Source organism: Alexandromys fortis, unplaced genomic scaffold (genome assembly GCF_014885135.2).
Source record: "Alexandromys fortis isolate MF-2015 unplaced genomic scaffold, M_Fortis_MF-2015_v1.1 scaffold_38, whole genome shotgun sequence".
NCBI classification, from domain to species: Eukaryota; Metazoa; Chordata; class Mammalia; order Rodentia; family Cricetidae; genus Alexandromys; species Alexandromys fortis.
This window is the reverse complement of record NW_026067916.1, coordinates 13,404,557-13,411,786: the sequence shown is the minus strand read 5'-3', so window position 1 is coordinate 13,411,786 and position 7,230 is coordinate 13,404,557. Positions and strand designations below refer to the sequence as shown.

Genomic DNA, 7,230 nt, shown 5'->3' with positions numbered 1-7,230 from the left:
GGAAACTGTATTCTTTCAAACACTGCCTGGCCCAGCTAGTTCCAGCTTCTTATTGGCTAGCTCTTACATATTGTTCTAACCCATTTCTAATATTCTGTGTAGCCCGTGAGCTGGCTTACCAGGGAGGATCTTAACCTGCATCTGTCTGGAGCGGGAGAATCAGGGCGACTCCTCGACTAAGCTTCTTTCTCCCAGAATTCTCTTCTGTTCACTCCACCCACCTAAGGGTTGGCCTATCAAGGGGCCTAGGCAGTTTCTTTATTAATAAGAAATCACTCCCACATCATTTTCTCACTGACAGGAATGGCTTTCTACCTGGACTTTGCCCTAATTTCCCCCTTTTTCTTTAAGAAGGAACTTTTTAAAATAAAAAAATCCAAAATATAATAATATTTTAAATAACAAGAAACATTAAAATACAAGAGAAGTACTCTACAATGCTAACACACTTCTTAATGTGGAAATCTTGTTCTTTCTAAGGGAATAGAATATTCCCTTGGAAACTTCATATTGTTAAGATAACCTAGCTAGAATATCTGTCCACCTAAGGGATCAGAATAGTTTTTATTTCAGTATGTAGAGGATGCCTGCAAGTGGGAGAAGACTATAAAAATAACTAATTTTATGAATCCTTGGTGGTCTGCAAGCATCTACAAGATGCTGGGGATAGGAGAGGCAAAGAGACTGCTGCGTGCATATTTCTTCTGAGTACAGTGCTGATGGACAAAAGAGGGGAGCGGCTTCTTGCTTCCATTCGAAATTACTTTTTCTTATAGGCTGAGACACCCATCAGTGTTTTTAAATATGTAGATTCCTTTATTTTACTGATGTGTTCATGAAAAGCTTGGGAAAAGCTGGGCACTCATTGCTGCAGTAAGGAGAAAGATGGAACTGAAGGTTGCAGGTCTTCCGAAGGAAAGAGTGGACCATGGGTGGAGACGGTGGTACCCATGTTCCACATCTCATCCCCTGCCACTGAATGCAGATTGAAGATACATAAGAGACAGTTTGGTATAATGGAAACACCATTTTTGGTCTTTTGACTGGATAAAATAAAATATTTTTAGTTTTGCTGCCCCTTTCATTAACAATTCTTTCATAGACACTTTGGGACATCATGTAAAAATAGGTTTTGAGAAGTATGAATTACTGACATCATAAACCATTTAGGGTGAAGTTGCTGAAAAGATTTATAAGAACTTTATAACACTGAAGCAAGAGGAGTTTAAGTGGAGTGTGAAATATGATCAAATTAACATTTAACTCAGGTATTTCTCCCACTCACATTTGCTGAGTTCCCTAAAGGCGCTTTTCCCCCAGGTGAACACTAATCTGTGTTAGGGTGTTACTACCATGCATGTCCAACCTGGTCAAACATTTGGTTCTCACAAATCTTTTCCTATTCGTACAATTCAAAGCAATAATTTTTTTAAAAAAAAAGTTTTACCCAAGTATTCTAGAATTTAAAAATAAAAGGGTTCTTCAGATTTCAATGATTAACATAATTTTTTTACAGGTGATTGGAAATTTGTCTGCAATTTGAAAAACTTATTCAATCTCTTATTATCATTTTATGATACTTTGGGGGAACAAATACTGATTTATTCCATGATTTCTTTGACTTCTGAGAGGAATACTAACGGTGAGTCTGGGGGAGACAAACATCTTCATCATGCTTTGAGTGATAGGAGTAGATGCAAGGAGAGAACTGGAAAGCCTACGAATGGTCAGTGTGACTCTTCCTGTGAACAGAGCAAAGCTGAACAGGCACTACAAGGCTCCAGGATAAGACCAGATTGGTTGTTTCAGAGTCATAAAGATGACAATGGGATGATCTGAACCGTTGGTGTCCACCTTGGGACACAGTCATCATTTGTGATTGGTTGCTGCTTGCCAGTTTTGGCTTCATTAGTGTAAGAAATCGGCCTTCTTCTGTAAACACTGAGAAGCTTCCAGAAGGTGACAGTACTAGGAAGATAAATGAAGATCAGAGTGTGGTCTCTGCCTTTAAGCAGCTCACAGTTTGGTGAGGAAAATGAACAAACAAGCCCTTTAGCAGAGGAGGAAGACTGTCAACATGCTAGGTTAAAAGAAGCTTAGTCAGGACTCGCATCAGAATCACCCTTGGAATTCTACTCCCATGGCTACCATGTTAGTTTCTTCACACGGAGCCTGAATTTGAAGAATCTGAAAATTCCCTGAGGTGATTCTCAAGCATCTATGTATTGAGTCATGTTGTAAATATTTGGTCTCCAAGATTTCTTGAAGGTCCATAACAAGATATGGTGGAAAGGAAGGGCAATTCTAAGAAAGGAATTCGATTTGTACTCTCAGGCCCAACTCTGACACCTTTAAGCCTACAGAATAGTCAAGCACAGCTTCCCAGGGGAGCCATAGTTTGTGTTTTGCAACTTGACTAAGGGCTAAAGCTGTGCGTGACAAAAGGGGAAGAACCACGGTTGTGGAAGAGGAGGGAAGATCTACAGGATGGTGGTGCCGATGAGACCCTGTGTTCAGCAGTGCTTGTTAGTCTGTCTTAAAGGCATGCCCCTTACAGATTGAGGAAAGATCAGAAAGTACAGATGTAAGGTTAAGTTGTCTTTGGAAACACCACAAACAAACCCAGAGAAATTTCCATTTCCTCACCTCCTTCTCTATCTTGCCTTCTTTCTTACGTCCATTTTGTTGACATACAATCGGCACACTACAAATTCACCCATTTAAGGTATACAGTTAAATGAAGGCAGCTTTCTCATACCATCTAAAAGAAAAACATACCCACAAATGGAACTGGGTTGATGAGCTTTGTGAGCAGCAAACACCTTTGTCTTTATCCTGTGTTGGTTTGGTTTCACACCCCGGAACTCATCCAGGTGTTCACGTGATGTTTCAGTGGGCCAGCACACCTGCTTTGGGAATGCCAGTATATTAAAAGAGAAGAATATAGAAACGTCTACATCTCCTCAGACTGTTTGGGCATAACCAGGTGAATGAAAGCTGCCTGGACACCCTAAAGAAAGATTTCCCAACAAAAAAGTGGTAGGGTATAATGGCACATGCCTTTAACCCCAGAACTTGGAAGGCAGTGGCAGGCAGATTTTGTGAGTTCAAAGTTATCCTTGTCTATATAATACATCTCAGGCCAGTCAAGCGATATAATGAAATACTGGGGAGAGGGTGTGGGTGAGGAAGAGGAGTATAAGGATGAGCAGGATCCTCCTACAAGCCAGGAGCATCTCCTGAGAATGGTCAATGTTAATGGGATCCAAAAATCTGTATGACTAAACATCATCCTTGGCATATGTGTTCTTTTAAATATAGTTAGTGGAAATTAATCACTGACCTCTTGATAAAGGAAACAGAATCATTTAATGTATAGATGGTCTCTCAACTGATAGATATTGCTTTGGAAACTTGCTTTCATAAAAATCAAAGTGATTAAAAAGACAACATCAACTCCAAACTTAGTGTGATATAAAAGTGACTGTTTTGCATAAAAATTATAGTTGCACTAAAGAAACTATGCAAATGAAATCAAGTTTGAGAAGAGTTATAATAATCACTGGGCCACAGAAGGGATCTAAGAATTAGCTACATTCATTGCTTAAAGAATAGAAACCCTAACCGAAGGCAAGGGAGAATTTTTGGTTCATTTGATAGGCTGTACCTTTTCTCCTCATAAGTTCCTGTGCAAAGCAGTTATAGAATGGGGACTTACCTGTGAGAGAGAAATAGTATGTTCCCCTGGGGCTCAGACAGCCAGAGAAATAGCACAGATAGAACTGGGTCAGCTTTGTGTAGTATTTACATAGCCTTTGAATCTTTTAAAAGTGCAATTAATCTTCATTAATTAGGCAAGGCAACTGCTACAGATTCATTGTTGGAACTCTCCATGAACTCAACTGACTCATGAGACTTCTGGTCCATGCTAAAGATGTCTCCACAGTCTTAGCAACATGAGTAATCTTGGGTTCTTACCTGAAAATTCATTTTCCTGTTTTTCTTTCTTAATATTAAAAATAAATCCCTAAATCTCCTGTACAAATATTCATTATTCACAGCTCAATTTCCAACATTAGTAGCTTGTTGTTAGAAGTCAGAGTGGAAATGTGGAGAAGTGTGGGAGGAAGATGCTGTCAGAGTCACTGGACTTTTTAGAGGTGATCTTCCAGTTTCTGTTTGGTTCCTCCAGTGGGAACCATGTTTTTCCTCTGGTGAGTGGATCACATTGGGCCTTAATATTAATAGCACATCATGATCGTTGGCTCTGTCACATGTAGTCACAAACAGCCATCACTCAATCATGTTATCTTAGGATGGGCGCCTAGAATGGTTGTTGATGAAAACTTTAATGGATAACAACAGGGAAGAGTCTTGAAACAGTCTTCCACACCTGTACGGGGTCTTCCATGCCTGTATGGGGGCTTCTACACTTGTGCAGGGTCTTCCACACCTGTACAGGTGATTCCACACCTGTGTATAGGTTCTTCCACACCTATACAGGGTCTTCCACACCTGTACAGGTTCTTCTACACCTGTGTGGGTTCTTCCACACCTGTACAGTGTTCTTCCATATCCATATGGGTTCTTCCACACCTGTATGGGGTTTTTGACAGCTTTAAGGACCCTTCCACATCTGTATGGGTTCTTCCACACCTCTAAGTATTATTCCATACCTTTACAGGGTTCTTCCACACCTGTGCAGTGTCTTCCACACCTGTACATGTTCTTTCACACCTGTACAGGTTCCTCCACACCTGTACGGTGTTCTTCCATACCTGTACAGAGACTTCCTTACTTGTACAAGTTCTTCCACACCTGTATGGGATTTTCCATACCTGTATGGGTCCATACCTATATGGGCTCCATATAGAAGTCACTTATTTTATTTTCTGATTATATTGTCAATTACAATGCTACAGAAGCAATGTCTGTGGTTACAGTTGCCCTGGAATTGGTCTTTTGGAAGCTTTTATAGAAAAAATGCTGAGAAGCATATATAGAAAGCCAATTAAAAATAGGAGACAGTTTTGTCAACAGGAAGTTGAGGACAGAAGGGGGAGTAACCATTATCTAATTGAAAGAAGTGCACTCGTTTGTAGAAAGAATTTTTTTTTACTGAAGAGTCAAGCCACAAGGAATTTTGTATTTGAAATTAGTATTTTTCTAAGACTTAGCATTCACATAACTTTTATTTTTCCACTTCTACTTTCTGCAAATTCCTCCTTCTCATTCATTCTTTTTTATTTTATTTTTTTATTTAATTAATTAATTTATTTATTAAAGATTTCTTTCTCTTCCCCACCGCCGCCTCCCATTTCTCTCCCCTCCCCCAATCAAGTCCCTCTCCCTCGTCAGCCCAAAGAGCAATCAGGGTGCCCTGCCCTGTGGGAAGTCCAAGGACCACCCACCTCCATCCAGGTCTAGTAAGGTGAGCATCCAAACTGCCTAGGCGCCCACAAAGCCAATACATGCAGTAGGATCAAAAACCCATTGCCATTGTTCTTGAGTTCTCAGTAGTCCTCATTGTCCGCTATGTTCGGCGAGACCAGTTTTATCCTGGGTTTTTTCAGACCCAGGCCAGCTGGCCTTGGTGAGTTCCCGATAGGACATCCCCATTGTCTCAGTGTGTGGGTGCACCCCTCGCGGTCCTGAGTTCCTTGCTCGTGCTCTCTCTCCTGCTCCTGATTTGGACCTTGAGATTTCAGTCCAGTGCTCCAATGTGGGTCTCTGTCTCTGTCTCCTTTCATTGCCTGATGAAAGTTAATATTCAGGAGGATGCCTATATGTTTTTCTTTGGGTTCACCTTCTTATTTAGCTTCTCTAAGATCACGAGTTATAGGCTCAATGCCCTTTATTTATGTCTAGAAACCAAATATGACTGAGTACATCCCATGTTCCTCTTTTTGGGTCTGGCTTACCTCACTCAGGATAGTGTTTCCTATTTCCATCTATTTGTCTGCAAACTTCAAGAAGTCCTTGTTTTTTACTGCTGAGTAGTATTCTAATATGTATATATTCCATACTTTCTTCATCCATTCTTCAATTGAAGGGCATCTAGGTTGTTTCCAGGTTCTGGCTATTACAAATAATGCTGCTATGAACATAGTAGAGCATATACTTTTGTTGTATGATAAGGCCTCTCTTGGGTATATTCCCAAGAGTGGTATTGCTGGGTCCAGGGGTAGGATGATCCCGAATTTCCTGAGAAACCGCCATACTGCTTTCCAAAGTGGTTGCACAAGTTTGCATTCCCACCAGCAATGGATGAGGGTACCCCTTTCTCCACAACCTCTCCAGCAAAGGCTATCATTGGTGTTTTTGATTTTTGCCATTCTGACAGGTGTAAGATGGTATCTTAAAGTTGTCTTGATTTGCATTTCCCTGATCTCTAAGGAAGTTGAGCATGACCTTAGGTGTCTTTTGGCCATTTGAACTTCTTCTGTTGAGAGATCTCTGTTCAGCTCAGTACCCCATTTTATAATTGGGTTGATTAGCCTTTTACGGTCTAGTTTCTTGAGTTCTTTATATATTTTGGAGATCAGACCTTTCTCAGTTGCGGGGTTGAAGATCTTCTCCCAGTCAGTGGGTTGCCTTTCTGTTTTAGCAACAGTGTCCTTTGCTTTACAGAAGCTTCTCAGTCTCAGTAGGTCCCATTTATTCAATGGGGCCCTTAATGTCTGTGCTGCCAGGGTTATACGTAGGAAGTGGTCTCCTGTGCCCACATGTTGTAGAGTACTTCCCACTTTCTCTTCTATCAGGTTCACTGTGTTCAGACTGATATTGAGGTCTTTAACCCACTTGGACTTGAGTTTTGTGCATGGTGATAGATATGGATCTATTTTCATTCTTACACAGATTGACATCCAGTTTTGCCAGCACAATTTATTGAAGATGCTCTCTTTTCCTTTCTATACTTTTAGCTCCTTTATCGAAAATCAGGTGTCCATAGGTTTGTGGTTTAAAGTCAGGGTCTTCTATTCGATTCCATTGGTCGACTTCTCTGTTTTTATGCCAATACCAAGCTGTTTTCAATACTGTAGCTCTGTAATAGAGTTTGAAGTCAGGGATGGTAATGCCTCCAGACGTTCCTTTATTGTATAAGATTGTTTTGGCTATCCTGGGTTTTTTGTTTTTCCATATAAAGTTGATTATTGTCTTCTCCAGATCTGTGAAGAATTTTGATGGGATTTTGATGGGGATTGCATTGAATCTATAGATTGCTTTTGG

General features: G+C 40.5%; 1 protein-coding gene across 1 annotated transcript in view; it reads right to left on the bottom strand.

Moving 5' to 3' along the window:
• Lhfpl3 (LHFPL tetraspan subfamily member 3) overlaps positions 1-7,230 on the bottom strand; it is a 398,415-nt gene that overhangs the window by 224,643 nt on the left and 166,542 nt on the right. The gene's annotated exons all lie outside the window — the stretch shown is intronic.